Raw genomic sequence first — 18,153 nt, 5'->3', positions numbered from 1 at the left:
CCCGTTCATGCTCTGTCTCTCTCTGTCCCAAAAATAAAAATTTAATGGATATTCTTCCTTGATTCTTCTATTTACATAGGAGCTTATCACCAAAATGGTATGATTCCATATATATGTGCTTGTATAGCTTTTTCAATGAATATGTCAAATGTTACTATTTGAGATTACATATTTCATCTTTTATGATAAGCATCATGTATTAGGACAGTTCTAGCTGTTATATGCTATGCAAACTATTCTATCATAAATATGCTGACAAGTCTATGACTTACTTCAAGAGAAGTTTATTTCTAACTTATTTCACAAGCCAATGTAGGTAGTTTGGACAACTTTCCATGTATGGATTCAGGCATCCAGGCTTCTTCCATTTGTATTTTGCCTCTTCCTACGTTACAAAATTTATTGCCTTCAGTGCCATATGGAGGGAAAAAAATAGAGAATGCACAACTGTTTCACAGATTCGAGGTTTGAAAGTGACCTGCATCATCTGCACTCATATTCACATTTCTGAGAACTAGTCACAGGACTCCACCTAGTCATGCAGGAAATGGGAAATGTGGTCCCTCCCTGAGCAGCTATTTTCCAGGGACAAGCCTACAATGCAAGGGAAGCACAAGAGTTTGGTGATCAGTTAATCGTTTCTTACATGGTGCACCCATCTGGGCAGCCAGTAAGCAAATCAAAACTTTTCTGTAAACACAGAATACAACTACCTCCTCCCAAAAGAACCAGAGTCCCTTCAAACACCAGATCTCAAAATCCTAGATCTCAAGATAAAGAGCAGTCCCTCTGTATCAGGTTTGGATGTGGCTCCTCACAGTTTGGCAATATATACATATTTTTTTAGTTTGGCAATATGTGATTTAAAAGATGCCCCTTGATATCCATATCATGGTAGAGAAGGAGCAGGATAGCTAGACTAGTGATAATTGAGACTGTGTCAGTGTGACTTATATACATATTGTGGACCACAACTATGTTGTTTGTTCCAGGTGAACCTTGACATGGAAAGACATTGCTGCAAATAAAGAAACCATTTCATGGTTTGCTTTAGGAAATCCCCATTTATCTTTTTTTTCCCCCCAATTTAGACACAATAGCTCACTCATCTGGTCTCAATTACTACTAATAGCTTACTTATTGAAGCTTTGCTTCAAGACCTTTTCACTTACACTTATAAATTCTATATTATATTAAATACTTGTCTCAAATTGTTCCCCACATTGAATGACTTGACTTAAATCGGTTGATCCAGACTGAAATCTATAAATATCCCACTCCCGACTTTTCCCTCTTGAGACACTGCTAAATCTCTATTAATATGGTAATTTCTCACACTGCAGTAAGTTCTTAAAATTTTAATTTTGTTGTAACAGACTATCCATGATATTGGGGGTTCAACAATTGAGAGGGAAAATGGGAGTCTCACAGCAATCATTGGTCCCTGGCAACATTGAAATCATGTGAACTTGTGGCATTGTGAAACTCCTCGGTCACCGTCAGGGGGTGGGTGGTGGTGTTACTTGATTAGGTATTGAACTAACTCTCTAGTAGGGATTCCACTGTTCGGAATGGCCATATCCGAAGTGGGCAATAAATCCAAAGAATCCTTTGGTTCTATTGAACTTTCTGTTTGTGTAAGTTTTGTGATTTCAGGATAATGCTTAATATTCAATGGCATTTTTGTTCAGGATTCTTTGGCAATACAAATCCCGCTCTCAAATACTTGGTAGATTCCTGTTCTGTTCGCTTCTGGGCAGTTACATTCCAGAACTTATAAGTAGAGTTTTACCCCAGGCCTCATCCTTAGGCCTGCTTTTTTCCTTGACTTTTTTGCCAATGCCTTTCTCTTAATAGTTCCTATTTTATACCTATCTTAAAACAATGGGCTTATGTGGGAAGGAAACATCCTTATTCTGATTTTTAATCTAAGACTGAGTGACTTTTCTAACTGAAAAAAATAAAAAGCTTCTGATGTTAAAATCCTTTTTGGTCTTATCTCTTGATGTTTGGGTTCTAGAATTATGCAGATTTTTCAATTGTGAGAAACCCCAGATAGTTGGATTCCCTCTATTCACCTTTACTTTTTGCTTACAAACTGGTCCATTCTTGCCTAAGCTCATTTTTCTTCTGATATCCTGCTAAGAACAGATAGTATCAAGCTAACACAAGCAACATTATAATTTAGAGCTACAAGCTTGGCCAGCCAAATCTTTTCAAGTCTATTGCCACTGCATAACACGACTCTCCATCCCTCCTATGTCTTACAATGATTCTTTCGTCCACTCAATGATGGCACATACTTTAGGATTCTGTTAAAACAGCATTCTAGTTGCACCAATTTTTAAGATGGAAAGAGAGAAGCCTCAAAATCAGTATCTTACAAAAAAGTGTATTTCTTGGTCCTCACACAGACCTATGTGGGTGTTCCTGGTCAGCAAGTGACCTCCCCTGTAGAGATTTAGGGGCCTTTTATATTGTGGTTCTGCACCCTCCTGTTCTCTTTGCCACCCAGATACTCAATCCTCATTCAGCCAGAGGATGGGGGAAAGAGAAAGTATAGATAGAATGCCCACCTGGTTTTTGAGGTGTTTGGTTTTAGAAGTGACATAGTGTTTCTGTTCACATTCCATTGGCAAGAAATAATCACATGGCCATAATTGCAAGATGATTGAGAAATGTAGTCCCTCACCAGGCAACAACTTTCCAGTAACACCACTGTACTTTGGAAGGAGAAGAAGGATTTGTGGTGGTGAATTAGTCATCTGCCACATTTTCTTTTTTAGAGAAAATTTCCTTTTGATCTGGATACTGGAATACTAAGTTTCTATGTTCACAACTCTACTAAATACCCAGTATTTCATTCATCCAGTACTTCATCCTCTCTTCTCCACATGCACTGTGACTGGCTCAGGAGTCTCCATCATTCACCTGGGTTACTGCATTAAATGCCTAGTTGAACCCTGTATTAGTTTTTTGTCACAGCTGTAACAAATAACCACAAACTTAGTGGCTTAAAACAACTCATATTTATTTTCTTGTAATTCTGAGAGGACTCTCCCTGGGCTAAAATTGGTGTGTACCTTATAGAGGTTCTCTGAAAGGTTCTGCTTCCTTGCCTTTTCTAGCTCCTAGAGGCCACTTGAATTCTTTGGTATATAGACCCTTCTTCCATTTTCAAGGTCAGTAGTATAGTCTACCATCTTCAAATCTCTCTTCTCTCTGTCTCTGATGTCTACTCTGTAACCTTCTCTAATCTTCCTTCCTTTTTCCTCCTTATAAAGACCTTTGTGATTATGCTAGGCCCACCTAGATAATCCAGAATAATCTTCCCATTTTAAGATCCCTAATTTATTCATGTCTGCAAATCCCTTTTGCCATGTAAAGTGACATATTCCTAGATTCTAGGGGTTAGGCTATGGACATCTTCAGAGCTTTATTATGAATCCATATCTCTAATCTTGACATATTTCAGTATATGCCCCACACTGCTGCTAGAATAACCTCCTTAAATACAGAACTAACCAAATAATTATTATTGTAACTTTTTTTCTAAACAGTAGTATATTTCATTACTAAACTCGTAAATTAAAAAAAAATGAGTTCTCAAAGCAACCTAACACATGAAGAATACAATGAGATTACACAAATTGGAGAAAATATATACTGGATTTGGAAGTATGAACATTTGCGTTTGTTTTTTAATTTTTTTAACGTTTATTTTTGAGAGAGCGACAGAGTGTGAGCTGGGGAGGGGTAGAGAGAGAGGGAGACACAGAATCTGAACCAGGCTCCAGGCTCTGAGCTGTCAGCACAGAGCCTGACATGGGGCTCAAACTCACTAGCCACAAGATCATGATCTGAGCTGAAGTCAGATGCTCAACCAACTGAGTCACCCAGATGCCCCAGAAGCATGAGCATTTGTAATTTCCCAGTCTACTTTGTTGTGTCCTATAACATATATATTTTTTAATTGAGGTATAATTGACATATAGCATTTATTGGTTCCCAGTATACAACATAATGATTTAATATTTGTATATATTTAGAAATGATCACCACAATAATTATAGTTAATATCTGGTCCATAGTTATGCATTTTTTTCTTGTGATGAGAACTTTTAAGATTTATTCGCTTAGCAACTTTTAAATATTCAATGCAGTATTAATACAGTATTAACTATAGGCACCATGCTGTATATTACATCCTCATAATTATTTATTTTATAACTGCAACTTTGTACTTTTGACCCCTTTACTCAATTTGTCCACCCCACCCCCTGCCTGTCAACTACAAATCTGTTCTCTGTATCTATGAACCTGTTTTGTTGTTGTTGTTGTTGTTATAGATTTCACATATACGTGAGATCATATGTTATTTGTATTTCTCTGTTTGATTTATTTCATTTAGCATAATGCTCTCCAAGGTCCACCCATGCTGTTGCAAATGGAAATATTTCCATCCCGTTTTATGGCTAAATAATATTCATGTGTATGTGTGTCTCTGTGTATCTCCACATCTTCTTTAGCCATGCATCTACTGATGAATACTTATATTGCTTTCAAAATATTGGCCATTGTTAATAATGTTGCAGTTAATATGGCAGTGCATTTATGTTTTCTAGCTAGTGGTTTCACTTCCTTTGGTTAAATACCCAAAAGTGGAATTGCTATATCATATGGTAGTTCCATTTTTGATGTTTTGATAATAGCCATTCTAGCAGGTGTGAGGTGATATCTCATTATTGTTTTATTTGCATTTCCCTGATGATTAGTGACATTGACTATCTTTTCAGGCACCTGTTGACTACTTATATGTCTTGTTTGGAAAAATGTCCATTTAGATTTTCTGCTCATTTTTAAATTGGGTTGCTCTTTTGCTATTGAGTTATATGAGTTCTTTATATACTGGATGTTAATGCCTTATTGGGTATATAGTTTGCAAATATTTTCTCCCATTCAGTAGGTGGCCTTTTCATTTTGATGGTTTTCTTTGCTGTGCTGAAACCTTTTCGTTTGATGTAGTTTCAACTTGTTTTTTTTTTTTTCTTTTGTTGCCTTTGCTTTCCATGACAAATCCAAAAATTATCACCAAGACAATGTCAAGGAATTTACCATCTATGGTTTCTTCCAGGAGTTTTATGGTTTTAAATCTTACATTCAAGTCTTTAATTAATTTTGAGTTAAGTTTTGCAATATGGTGTAAGATGGTAGTCCAGTTTTTATCTTTTTCCATATGACCATCCAGTTTTCTCAACACCATTTATTGAAGAGACTGTCCTATCCCCATTGTACATTCTTGGCTTCTTTGTCATAAATTGACCAATGCATAAACCGTATATGCATCGGTTTCTTTCTGGGTTATCTATTCTGCTATATTGATCTATGTGTCTGTTTTTATGCTCAAATTATACTGTTTTAATTATCAGGGAGTATAATGCCTCTAGCTTTGTTCTTCTTTGTCAAGATTGCTTTGGCTATATGGGGTATTCTGTAGTTTCATACAAATTTTAGGATTATTGTATTTCTGTGAAAATTGCCACTGAGCAAAATAGGAATTTTATTGAATCTGTAAATTGCTTATGGATATTTTAACAATATCCTTTCAATGCATGAGCATGGTATATCTTTCCATTTATTTGTGTCCTTAGATTCTTTCATCAGTGACTTACAGTTTGCAGTGTACAGATTTTTCAACTCTTTGTTACAATTATTCCCAGGTATTCTTTTGGATGCAATTATAAAGCATATTGTGTTATAAATTTACCTGTGTGATAGTTCACTCTAAGTGTATAAAAATATAATAGATTTGTTGTATATTGATTTTGTATCCTACAACTTTATTGAATTTATGTATTCTAACAGTTTTTTTGGGGGGGTGGAATCTTTAGGGTTTTCTATATTTAATATCATGTTATCTGTAAGTAATGACAGCTTTTGCTTCTTCCTTTCTGATGTCTTTTATTTTGTTTTCTTGCCTAATTACTTTGTGTAGGACTTCCAGCACTATGTTGAATACAAGTAGTAAGAGCGGGCATCCATATTCCTGATCTTTTAGGAAGAACTTCCAGATTTTCACCATTATGTATGTTATCTATGGGTTTGTCGTATACGGGCTTTATTATTTTGAGATATATTCCTTCTATACCCACTTTGTTGAGAGTTTTAATCATAAATAGTTTTTTGAATTTCGTCAAATACTTTCCCTGCATCTATTGAGACAATCATATGATTTTTGTCCTTCATTTTGTTAATGTGGCATATCACATTTATGTGATGGCGTATGGCTTATCACACCTCAGGAATAAATCCTACTTGATTACCTTATATGATCCTTTTAATGTATTGTTAAATTTGGCTTGCTAATATTTTGTTGGGAATATTTGCTTTCATCAGGGATAATGGCCTGTAATGTTCTTGTCTTATGATGTCCTTGTCTGGTTTTGATATCAGGGTAATGCAGGCCCTGTAAAATGAGTTTGTAAACATTCATTCCTCTTACATCTTTTTTTTTCTTAAGAGTTTAAGAAGGATTGGTATTAATTATTCTTTAAATATTTGATAAAATGCATCAGTGAAACCATCTGATCCTGGACTTTTGTTTGTTGGGATGTTCATTACAACTCTTCAATAGCTCACTATTCATTATGTACAAGTAAATTGTGTTATTCTGAACATATGTGACATAGCACATTTTTTGCTGATACTTCTGACAGATAAATCTGCCAAGAGAAAATTCTAAGCCACCATTCTCTCTAGTATTATTTCCTGATACCCTCCCTGCTTTTCTACTTTTTGCTCCAGCAGCACTAAACAACATGTAGGTTTCTAAATGTACAATTAATTTTTACTTTTATTTCTTTGTGAATGTTGTTCCACCTACCTGAATCTCCTTTTTAGTTCTGCTCGCAAACTTCTATCAGTGCTTCAAATTTTAACATATGTATCCACTTATCTGGTCTTGGATATTTGCCTTCCTGACTATTTCCAACTATTAATTTGCTCAATACTAGCACCCAAGCAGATGAACACGAGAGGAGAAACATCTTGCACTTTGCTGACTTACATTCGCAACCACAAACCCGAGTGGGTTCTTAGAACTTCCTGCTACTCCAACTACATTTCTCTAGCCTGTTCACTCTTGTCCTCCTCCCACCCCCAACAATATTTCCTACCTTCTCTTTGCTCCTCAAAAGCCCAATATCCTCTTTTCCGTCTTCACAGTAAACTAAGGATTTTGCCTCCTATGTAATACGAAACAACATCAGAGAGAAGAGATTTTCATATGGCCCCTCCAATAACTTACTGTCTTGTCTGGGGCGAATTACTATTGTCCATATTGAAAGATCTACCAGTGTTCCCATCTAACGCAACCCATCCTCTGAGGCACTGGATCTCATTTCCTCTCAACGACATTGCTCCTACAATTGTCCTCTTTCACTAATGTGTCACAGATGCAGAAGCTCCTAAACCCCAAGTTCAAGAAGCAGAGAAAATACACCAACATATGTCATAATCAAATTATGGTTATATTTTTCATCAAATTTGGGAATGCCGGCAATACCTTCTTAAAATGTTTTTTTCGGGGCGCCTGGGTGGCGCAGTCGGTTAAGCGTCCGACTTCAGCCAGGTCATGATCTCGCGGTCCGTGAGTTCGAGCCCCGCGTCGGGCTCTGGGCTGATGGCTCAGAGCCTGGAGCCTGTTTCTGATTCTGTGTCTCCCTCTCTCTCTGCCCTTCCCCCGTTCATGCTCTGTCTCTCTCTGTCCCCAAAAAATAAATAAACGTTAAAAAAATTTTTTTTTTCATTTCCTATTTTCCTCCATTTATAAAGATTTCAATTTTGCATATATTAGGCTGCTTGAAGCTGCTCACAGCACACTGATACACTGTTCCTGCTTTTTGAGTTTTTCTCTCCTTGCTTCATTTTGCCTAATTTCAATTGCTATATCTTTAACTTCACAGTTTCTTTTGTAAGAATGTGCTAATAATTCCATCTAGTCTGCTTTAATCTCAGATATTATAGTTTCCGTATCTTGAAGTTTTTAAAAACTTTTTCTAAATATATTTGAATTTCTCTCCTGAACACATTCAGTTGTTTTTTATCTTAAACACATAAGATATAATAAATTTTGATGCCTTGTCTGCTAATGTTACCATTTACATTATCTCTGGATCTGATTCTTTCATTAATTTTTCTCCTGATGGTTCATGTTTTTCTGCTTCTTTGTATACCTGGTGACTTTTTTTTTTAATGTTTCCTTATTTTAGGGACAGAGACAGAGTGTGAGCGGGGGAGTGGCAGACACAGTGAGAGGGAGACACAGAATCCAAAACAGGCTCCAGGCTCTGAGCTGTCAGCACAGAGCCCAATTAGGGGTTTGAACTCATAAACCATGAGATCATGACCTGAGCTGAAGTTGGCCAATTAACTGACTGAGACACCCAGGTGACCCCCTGGTGACTTTTATTGTATGCAGACATAGTGAATTTGACCTTACTTATTGCTAGGTATTTTGTATTCCTGTAAATTATTCTTTTTTTTTTTTCCCCCCTCAGGGTCAGTTACTTGGAAACAGTTTGATCCTTTTTGAAGTTTATTTTCAAGATCCATTAGGTGGGATCAGGAAAGACTTTAGGGCTAATTTTTTTCCACACCATAGGAGTAAATACACTTTTGAGTACGCTGTCTACTGCCCTGTGAAGGATTTTCTACTCTAATGAAAGCACTAATGACACCACAAACTGTTCCCAGCCCTGTGGGAGCCCTAGGGATTAGCCTTTAGGTGTTTTTCCCCCAGCCTTCTCAGCTGAAGACTCAGGAGGACCCTCTGCAAATCTCCATAGCAGTTCTCCTCTTTCTGAAACTTTGTCTTGAAAATTCGATTTGCCTTGACCTCCTCGTCTCCTACTTCCCATCTGCTCAACTTAAGGAGACTACTGAGCAATGCTCGGACCCCCTTGTGCTATAGGCTGGAAACGCTCTTCAGGCAGGAAACTGGAGTAATCATTTTAGGGCTCACCTTGTTTCTTCCTGTCTCTCAGAGATCACTGTCCTGTGACACTTAATATCCAGTGCCTGAAAACCTTTTTCATGTATTTCATCTGTTTTATAAATGTTTCAGCAGGAGGGTAAATCTGTTCCTCGTACTCCATCTTGGCATATCTAGAGTAATTTGATTGCTTGGCTGCTTCTGCCTTCCTCCTCCATTCTCCAAATGTCATACTCAATACAGTTAATTACTATGTTTGGCTGCTCTTTTGCTCCCTGTTTCTGTCCAAATCTATTTCTCAGCTTATCTTACTGATCAGTGATAACTGGTACTTTGTTCTCATCCTACGTTTAATTAATTATTAAATATCTCTATTTATAACCATCACCATAAATGTATTGAGGGAGAGTAGGTTCCAAATGGTTTATTGGTTAAGCCTGCAGGAACATTACTACATGGTCAAAACTACTTTCATAATAATACTGAAGTCTTAACTACTACTTTTATTTTTCTCTAAAGATTGCACACTGGAGTTTTCTAGAAGCTGTGTGATGTGTGGTGACATCATTGTTCTAAGAGTTAATGGATGGTGTACTTGCATATTATCATGTAATATGTATTTTTTTAAATTTTTTTTAACGTTTATTTTTTTGAGATAGAGACAGACCATGAACGGGGGAGGGTCAGAGAGAGGGAGACACAGAATCTGAAACAGGCTCCAGGCTCTGAGCTGTCAGCACAGACCCCGACGCGGGGCTCGAACTCACAGACCGCGAGATCATGACCTGAGCCGAAGTCGGCCGCTCAACCGACTGAGCCACCCAGGCGCCCCACATGTAATATGTATTAAATATGTATTAAATGTAAATATGTATTAAAACCTACTTGGTTTTAATTCATCATATAGTAAATCCTCCATGAGGATGTCAATTATTTTTAAAAGTATGAAGTGTCCTGAGACTAAATTGTTGAAGAAATCTTGTTCTAGACTTTATAAATTCATCCTTTTTCATTCCAGTTTTAAAATTGGCAATAACTATTCTTTGGGATTTCTTACTCTTAATAAGATTCGCCATTAGATTGGATGCCATCTACAAACTGTCCATTTCCATGTTTAAAAATGAGAGATTTTTTTTTTCTTTCTTATATTACTGCTAATATTGGTGTAATGGTTAATTTTCTGTGTCAACTTGACTGGGCCAAGGGATGCCTAGATATTTGATCAACATTATTCTGGCTGTGTCTGTGAGAATTTTCTGGATAAGATTAAGATTTGACTTGGTAGAATGAGTAAAGCAAATTGTCCTCCCTAATGTGTGTGGGCCTTATCCAATCAGTTGACAGCCAGAGTAGAACAAAAAGGCTGACCCACTAGTAAGAGGAAACGCTTCCTGCCTACTTTTGAGCAGGGACTCTAGTTGGTCTTTTCTTACTTTTGGACTTGAATTGAAACATTGGCTCTTCTTGGGTCTTAAGCTTGCTGGATTTCAGATTAGAACCATGCAGTTGGCTCTTCTGGGTCTCCAGCTCACTGACTGCTGATCTAGGGAATTGTCAGCCTCTGTAGTAATGTGAACCAAATCCATATAATAAGTCTCTTTTTATATAGGCAGAGAATCCTAATACAACCAATAAAACAAAAATTACAAGAGGATATTATAGTGGATTTTGGATCCTTTTGAGTTCTCATAATCATTTCTCCCCAGTCTGTAGTGCCCAAATTGATAATCCAGATTAATTCCATCAGAACTCACAAGGCTTGTCTAGGGAATGTGGCATCCCAAACATAATTAAGAGCAACCTAAATTATATCTAGGGAAATGTCAATTTTGAAGCTCAAGATGAGGTGAAAACAGAACAAAACAAAACAAAAGGACACTAAGCAGCAAGGCCCATGTACAGAAAGATCTGGAGAAGAATGTAATCAAGGGGCGCCTGGGTGGTTCAGTTGGTTAAGCGTCAAATTTCGGCCTAGGTCTGATCTCACTGTTCGTGAGTTCGAGCCTCGTGTCCAGCACTGTGCTGACAGCTCAGAGCCTGGAGCCTGCTTTGGATTATGTGTCTCCCTCTCTCTCTCTGACCCTCGCCTGCTCATACTCTGTGTGTGTGTGCATCTCTCTCTCAAAAATAAATAAACATTAAAAAAAAAGAATGTAATCAAGTGGAAAGAACAGGCTGAGAACAGCATTTGAAAACTAAAGCAATGAATAACAACAGTGTTCTGAAATTTCCCTCCTATGTGGTATCTTGTCCTTCCAATGTGGTGACCAGGGTCTAACTGGTAGCTTAAGGAGCTGTGGATGATTTGACAGTGGAGAATACAGTGGACATGCAATGAGGAGACCTAGTAGTGTTTGCCACTGAGCGAGCTTGGATATGTGATTTAATCTCTGATCATTTCTGCCCTATAAATCTGCTCTATCACTGTTTTTCTGAGGCTATAATAGAATGGATTACTCAATATTTTCTCCTCTGGTAGTTTCCCTAATAAAATAAGTAGCAAAAAAAATTAGCTATAAATATGCTCAATGCTTATTGTTCATATCATAAAAATAAGAAATAATCATGTTAAACAACAGGTAATTGATTAAATAAATGACATATCATTTAGATAAATAGATTAGTACGAGGCCACTAAAAGTAATGGTATGGGGGCATTGTTTTGAAATGAAATTTGTTATTATATGCTAATAAGTGAAAAAAGCAAGTTATATAAGAACATATAGTATGATCTCTTTGGTATATGTACATAATTGGTGAACCAAACATCCCTTTTTCCTTTCTGCAGATGAAGATTGATAAGAACAAAAGATCCTTAGCATTTCAAAGCCTCTCTTGTTAAATAATAATTAAGGGCAATAAAGTTCTGTAATTTTTCTAGTTAACTTGAAGGAGAAGTAGGAATGAAATCAAACATGCTAAGAATGAGAAGGGACATTGATCATGAGGTGGCTGGCAAAGCATTTTGTTCCTATGTCCTGGAAGAATTAATACTTGATCTTAGGAGGGTGTGTGTATTCATGCCTTTAACAGATATGTTAAAAAACAAAACAAAACAAAAAAAAGAGTGGAGCACAGATGAGTTTAACCCAAAAGAAAAACTTGAGGTTTTGTGCTGCTGAGAAGCTACAGCTTCAAAATTCCCTTACTCTCATTCCTTCCTTCCTGTCTTGTGGCATTACATCATCAGCGTAGAAATCACATAACACAATACAAGGCCTGGATGCTTCTCTAGCCACTGTGTCTTCAAACCCTGGGAAAGGCTATTGCGGGAGGAGTAATGAATTGGTGGTGAGAGACCTCTTTCTGTGACTTCTCCCGAAAGCAGGATGTGTTTACTTGGGTAAGTTTTAAGAAGGAGTTCTGTGGCCTAAGCATGAATCAGAGGGCAGTGGAGCCAGGTTAAGAATGAGCGAGAAGCCCACAACTGCAATCTCCTGGCAAGGGGCTGTCTGTTTCTGGGAAGATTTTTATCACCATTCCTCTAATGTAAGAAGCACTTAGTGGATGCTTCCCTCTGCTCTGGTTTCCTGCCTACAAGGGAATTTTTGTTTTATTTTCTTTCCCAGTCACCATTTCTTTTTCTTTCTTTCTTTCTTTCTTTCTTTCTTTCTTTCTTTCTTTCTTTCTTAATGTTTTATTATTTATTTTAAAGAGAGAGTGTGAGCGGGGAAGGGGCAGAGAGAGAAGGAGACACAGAATCTAAATCAGCTCCAGGCCTTTTTTTTTTTTTTTTTTTTTAATGAACTGAAAGAGGGGAATGCATGTGTGTGAACTCATTTGTTACTTTAAAGTCATCTTCGGGGCGCCTGGGTGGCGCAGTCGGTTAAGCGTCCGACTTCAGCCAGGTCACGATCTCGCGGTCTGTGAGTTCGAGCCCCGCGTCAGGCTCTGGGCTGATGGCTCAGAGCCTGGAGCCTGTTTCCGATTCTGTGTCTCCCTCTCTCTCTGCCCCTCCCCCATTCATGCTCTGTCTCTGTCCCAAAAATAAATAAACGTTGAAAAAAAAAAATTTTAAAGTCATCTTCTTAGTGGTGCCTGGGTGGCTCAGTCAATTAAGCATCCGACACTTGATTTTGGCCCAGGTCATGGTCCCAGAGTCATGGGATCGAGCCCTGTGTTGGGCTCCACGCTGAACATGGAGCCTGCTTAAAGTGCTCTCTCACTGTCTCTCTCTCCCTATGCCCCTCTCCCATGCTCGTGCACTTTCTCTTTCACTAAAATTAACAACAACAACAACAACAACAACAACAAAATGTCATCCTCTTAGCCATGCCCTAGAAGAAGTTCCTTCCTCACAGTTTAAACAATAGAGAATCGAGTTCTTTTGCTTGGGGTGAAAGGGCTATCATGAAAATATTAAAAAAGCAAATATGAGAGGAAGTTTAATTCTGAGAGTTAAGACTTTTCTTAAAAAAAGACTGGTGATTAACCAACCTCATCTTCAGTAGGAGATGTCTCTGAGTCACCTATATTTGTAACAATAATACAAAAAGGAGCCTCATACACATAAAACCACTTAATCACAAATCAGTTAGCTAAACACTTCCTCCCACACAGCAGCAAATTGTTGCTTCAGACCATGAGGGAACAGGTTATATAGATGAATTGCTTGTTCTTTTGTTCACTTTGCCAGGCAGTATCAAGTGGGTGGATGGTGAATAAGATCATTGATGTTTACTTAGTTGTAACAGTCTCCCCCATTTTCCTAACTTTATTTAAAGTAATAAAGAAAAGCAGAACTGAAGAAGATTAACCAGTAAATGTGGTTTTGGGCACCAAGTAGTCTTCACTTTTTTTTTTTAATTTTTAAAATTCTATTTCGGGGTGCCTGGGTGGCTCTGTCGGTTGGGCATCCGTTTGGCTCAGGTCATGATCTCGCAGTCTGAGTTCAAGCCCCACGTCAGGCTCTGCGCTGACAGCTCAGAGCCTGGAGCCTACTTCAGATTCTGTCTCCCTCTCTCTCTAGCCCTCCCCCACTCACACGCTGTCTCTCTCTCTCTCAAAAATAAAATAAAAATGTAAAAAATAAATAAAATTCTATTTAAATCCAAGTGATTCATCACTTACATATAACACCCAGTGCTCCTCCCAGCAAGTGCCCTCCTTAATGCTCATCACCCATTTAGCCCATCCCCCCACCCAAACATCCTGCTTGTTCTATGTATTTAAAAGTCTCTTATGGTTTGCCTCCCTCTCTCTTTTTATCTTATTTTCACTTTGTTTTTAAAAAAAAAAAATTATTGAATTTCAGGCAGGGCAAGGAGGGTATCTGGAAGAGGCAGGATGTAATTGTGGTTTAATGGGTCCTGCTTGGGACCAGAGTTCCTGGAAGAAATTCAATTGGAGTGAAATGATTAAACTTTCTTAGTCCCCAAGACTTATGTGCTGAAAGCACTCTCCAGCACTGAACTGACTGGGCAAATCAGGAACACACAACACAAGTAAATGTACCAGTGGGTGAGATGTAGAGTTTGGAGACTATGCTTTATTTTCTCATATATTTCCATCCCTCTCAGGACATGCACAAAATAGCAGCTTTATAAGGGACAATAAAAACAAATTTATACTTACTATACTGGACAATGTTGGTTCCCAAAATCTTTTGTTAAAAAAAAAAATGGGCAACCCAAACTGGTCTCTGTCCAGATAGCCATCCTTCCGTGACCACCCATAAAGAAAGGTGGCCCACTCATAGCTCCAGTTTTAGTCCTTAAATCAGGCTAAGCTGAATAGGATATGGCGGTTGGGCCAGTTCTGGACCAACTGGGCTACTAGGAAATGTGTCTTTGCTGGGGGGGTGGGGAATGGAAGAGAGAGGGTATGATCCCTTCCATTGGATGTTCTCCTGTCTGGATGTGACACTAGGAACCAAGTCCTGCATTTTGGGACCATTAGGTCTCTTCACCTGGAGTACAAAGTTTATGCTCTAGAAAGGGCAAGATAAAAAAAATGGGTAGAACCTGGTTCTTTTTTTATGTTGTTGATCACTGGAGCTAACAACACTGGATCTCACTCATCTATCTTTTTTTCTGTAAAATAATGTATTTTCTTATTATTTAAGATGTTTGAAATTAAGTTTTCTGTTCTTTGTGCCTAAAAATTTCCAAATTTGTGCACAGATGCTAAAAATTCCAGTTTTTTTCCCCCCAAGTAATTATGTAGGCAATTTACAACCTCTAGGATTTCACTGAGGCAACTTTTAAATGGGCTGGGAGCTTCAGCTTTTCTAACTGTAAAAAGGGCAGTTCGCTAATTTTTTTTGTTCAACTACATGTATTTATCAAGCAGCTTAATAAAGGCCACTCTAAGGACTTGGATTTTTACTCTGAGTGATAAGGGAAATTATTGGATGGTTTTGTGCACAGAAGTGACATGTTTTGGCTTATAACAAGCTCATCCTAGCTGATTCATTAAGAGTAAAGAGAAGAGAGAAAAGAATAGAAGCTGAGAGACCAGTGAGGGGGATAGTCCGGTACTATAGAGAATATGATGGTGATTTGGCCCAGAGACGTGGCAGAAGGCATTGTGAGAAGAGGTCACACTCTGGTTCTATTTTGGAGGTAAAAGTGAAAGAATTTCAAATAGAAAAGAATTAGAAAAGACACCAGGATGTCTGGCCCGATCAAAGGAAGAATTGTGTTGGCAATTACTTGAGATCTGGAAAGTACTGAGGGAAGCAGGTTTCGGTATACTCTCAAGAGCTCAGTTTTTGACGTTTTACTTTGAGATGCCTGTTGGATCTACACTGTAGATTTCAAATAGGCAGCTGGATCTCGATGTTTAGAGTTTAGGGCAGTTATCCAGGCTGGACATATATACTTGAGAATCAATATAATCTAAAGCCATTGAAATCGCATGTTAATTATCCTGGGAGTATGTGAAGACCTAAAAAAAAAAATTCCAAAATTAAAAGTCAAGTTGATGAAAAGACAGCAGTTAGAGATTGGATAGGGGCATCTGGGATCATAGGAAGAAAATCAGCCAAATGTATTGTCCAAAAGACAAGAGAAATATATTTCAAGATGGAGAGGGTAGATGACTTGACAGATCAAGTAAAAGGAGAACTGACAGTCGATCCCTGGAATTAACAGGGTGGCCACAGAAGACTAGGAAAAACTTGTGAGGCAATAAAGGCAACTGGAGTGGGTTCAGGAGGAATGGGAGGGAGAAACTGCAAATGGCAAGTTGGGACAGCCCTTTCATGGAGTCTGTCTACTAAGGAAGAAGTAGGCATCAGTGGGGACAGCTAGCAGGGAGGAAATGCTTTATAATGATGAAGTGGGGAGAGTTGCTAGAAAGACATCTATGAGTAGGTGTGGGGGGGGATGGGTGTTTGGCAGGTGCCTAAACTCTTTATTCTCACCACTGGAGACAAGGCAGGGTGTGCAGAAAGAGCTGCTGAGACAGCTTCATTTCTTGCGGTGAAATGGAAGCGGGGTCCTCCACTGAGTGACGATGGGGAAGGAAGAGTTGGAAGTGGAAGATGGTAAGGAAAGTCTGACCTCACTCGTGGAAGAGTGGGAGGAAATGGACTAGGTAGGTAAATACAATTCCTGGGCAGCCACGAGGATCTGTGAGGGGTGTGAATGGCCATGATTGTAGAGCAGGACTTGTCAGCAGTGTTGGATATTTTCCTTCAGTCACATTCAGCAGCCAGAGCATGAGCATGGCTCACACAGACCGATGGATGTTAACTGGTTGTGGGTTTCCAGGTGAGTGAGAATGGAGGAAGGAGCAAGGGAGTTTGTAAATTCAGACTATATTATGTGTTAGTGGCTGAGTCAGGCCTTTTGGCCTTAGGGTAAATTGCCACCCCTGCATCTCAAAGCAGTTTCTGAATATCTAGTTCTAGACAGAACATTGCTAGGATTTATATAAATAGTTCACACCTATCCTGTGCTGCCTATATAAACCTGGCAATAAAAATTACCTGACCGTTCTTGGCCATTCAAGACTTTGAGAATGGGGTAAATTATTTTCCGTGAAAAGAGCCCGCGTTCTTCCTTTAATATCTCAAATAGTACCTCAGAAAAAAAAAAATTGTGCTTTGGATTTATTTTTGTGGATCTCCATTTTCTTGTTTAAAATGAAGTCTAAATAATTCTGGGTACTTTAGCTGGAGAGACCTACTAAGAAGACAGCTGCCTAAGGAGTATGGTTCAGGGATACGAGAAGCACCCCCTCTGTAAACCCAGCAGGCAGCCCATGCCTGCTTGCTGAAGCCTGAGGTGTCAGTACAAGTGCTGACTTTAAAAAGGGGTTAAAACTCCAGTGTCTGCAGGAGCTGGCAGCAGACAGGAGTGGAGCATTTGTGGGCGGGGACAGGCCAAGAGCTTGGTCTCCTCTAAAAGAGGCTTCAGCTTTTATGTCACCACAAATGAACACAGGATGCAAAATCTTACAAGTTTTCAAATTAACCCAGAAATCATGACTTTGATATGAAACCTCCGGTTTTAAAATGTTGGCAACATTTTTTTTTTTCCTCAAAAAGCTAAAAACCTTTTTTATGGGCAAACCAGAAGAGTTTGACTTGTAAAGTAGTAAAAGCCTCTAAAACTATAAATCCTTCTGGGGTAAGACTGAATTTCATCGATGTTTCCTACTGGAGTCTATGGGAGAACATTTCAGCCTACTTCTGAGAATTGGTTTTGTTTGGGAAAAGTAGGAATACTCTGAATGCTTCACGCTGCTGTCTCAACCAAGGTGGCTTATCCCTGCTTATTGCTCACATCATGGATACATGGTCTAGTATACTGATGTTTATTATAATCTTTTTATATATTCTCACTTCTTAAAATCTGACAAAAGATTCCATGAAAACAGTGAAGGAATTCTAGATATCAGAATTTTATTTAATGAAATCAAATGTGCCATCTACGTTTACCCCTACCTTATATATGATTATTTCTACAAGGATTCAGACTCTCAGTTACTTAAGATTAAGATTCCTTTAGAGTTTTCCTAGAATAAACTGATTTGCTTCATCTCATTTTCCCTGCTTTTGGCTAGATGACTACCTTATTCAGTATCTCTCATCTTCCTGCTGAGATTCGATATGAATATATCCTTAGCAATATTCGTAAACCAGCATTAAGACAGCAGCCCAAAAAATAAGAGTGTTATACCCCCCTGAGTAAGGAATGGGGACAATGTGAGTA

This window comes from Herpailurus yagouaroundi, unplaced genomic scaffold (assembly GCF_014898765.1).
Source record: "Herpailurus yagouaroundi ecotype Mexico unplaced genomic scaffold, PumYag 28, whole genome shotgun sequence".
Classification (NCBI taxonomy): Eukaryota; Metazoa; Chordata; class Mammalia; order Carnivora; family Felidae; genus Herpailurus; species Herpailurus yagouaroundi.
The sequence above is the reverse complement of the archived record's forward strand: the minus strand, read 5'-3'. Positions refer to the sequence as shown.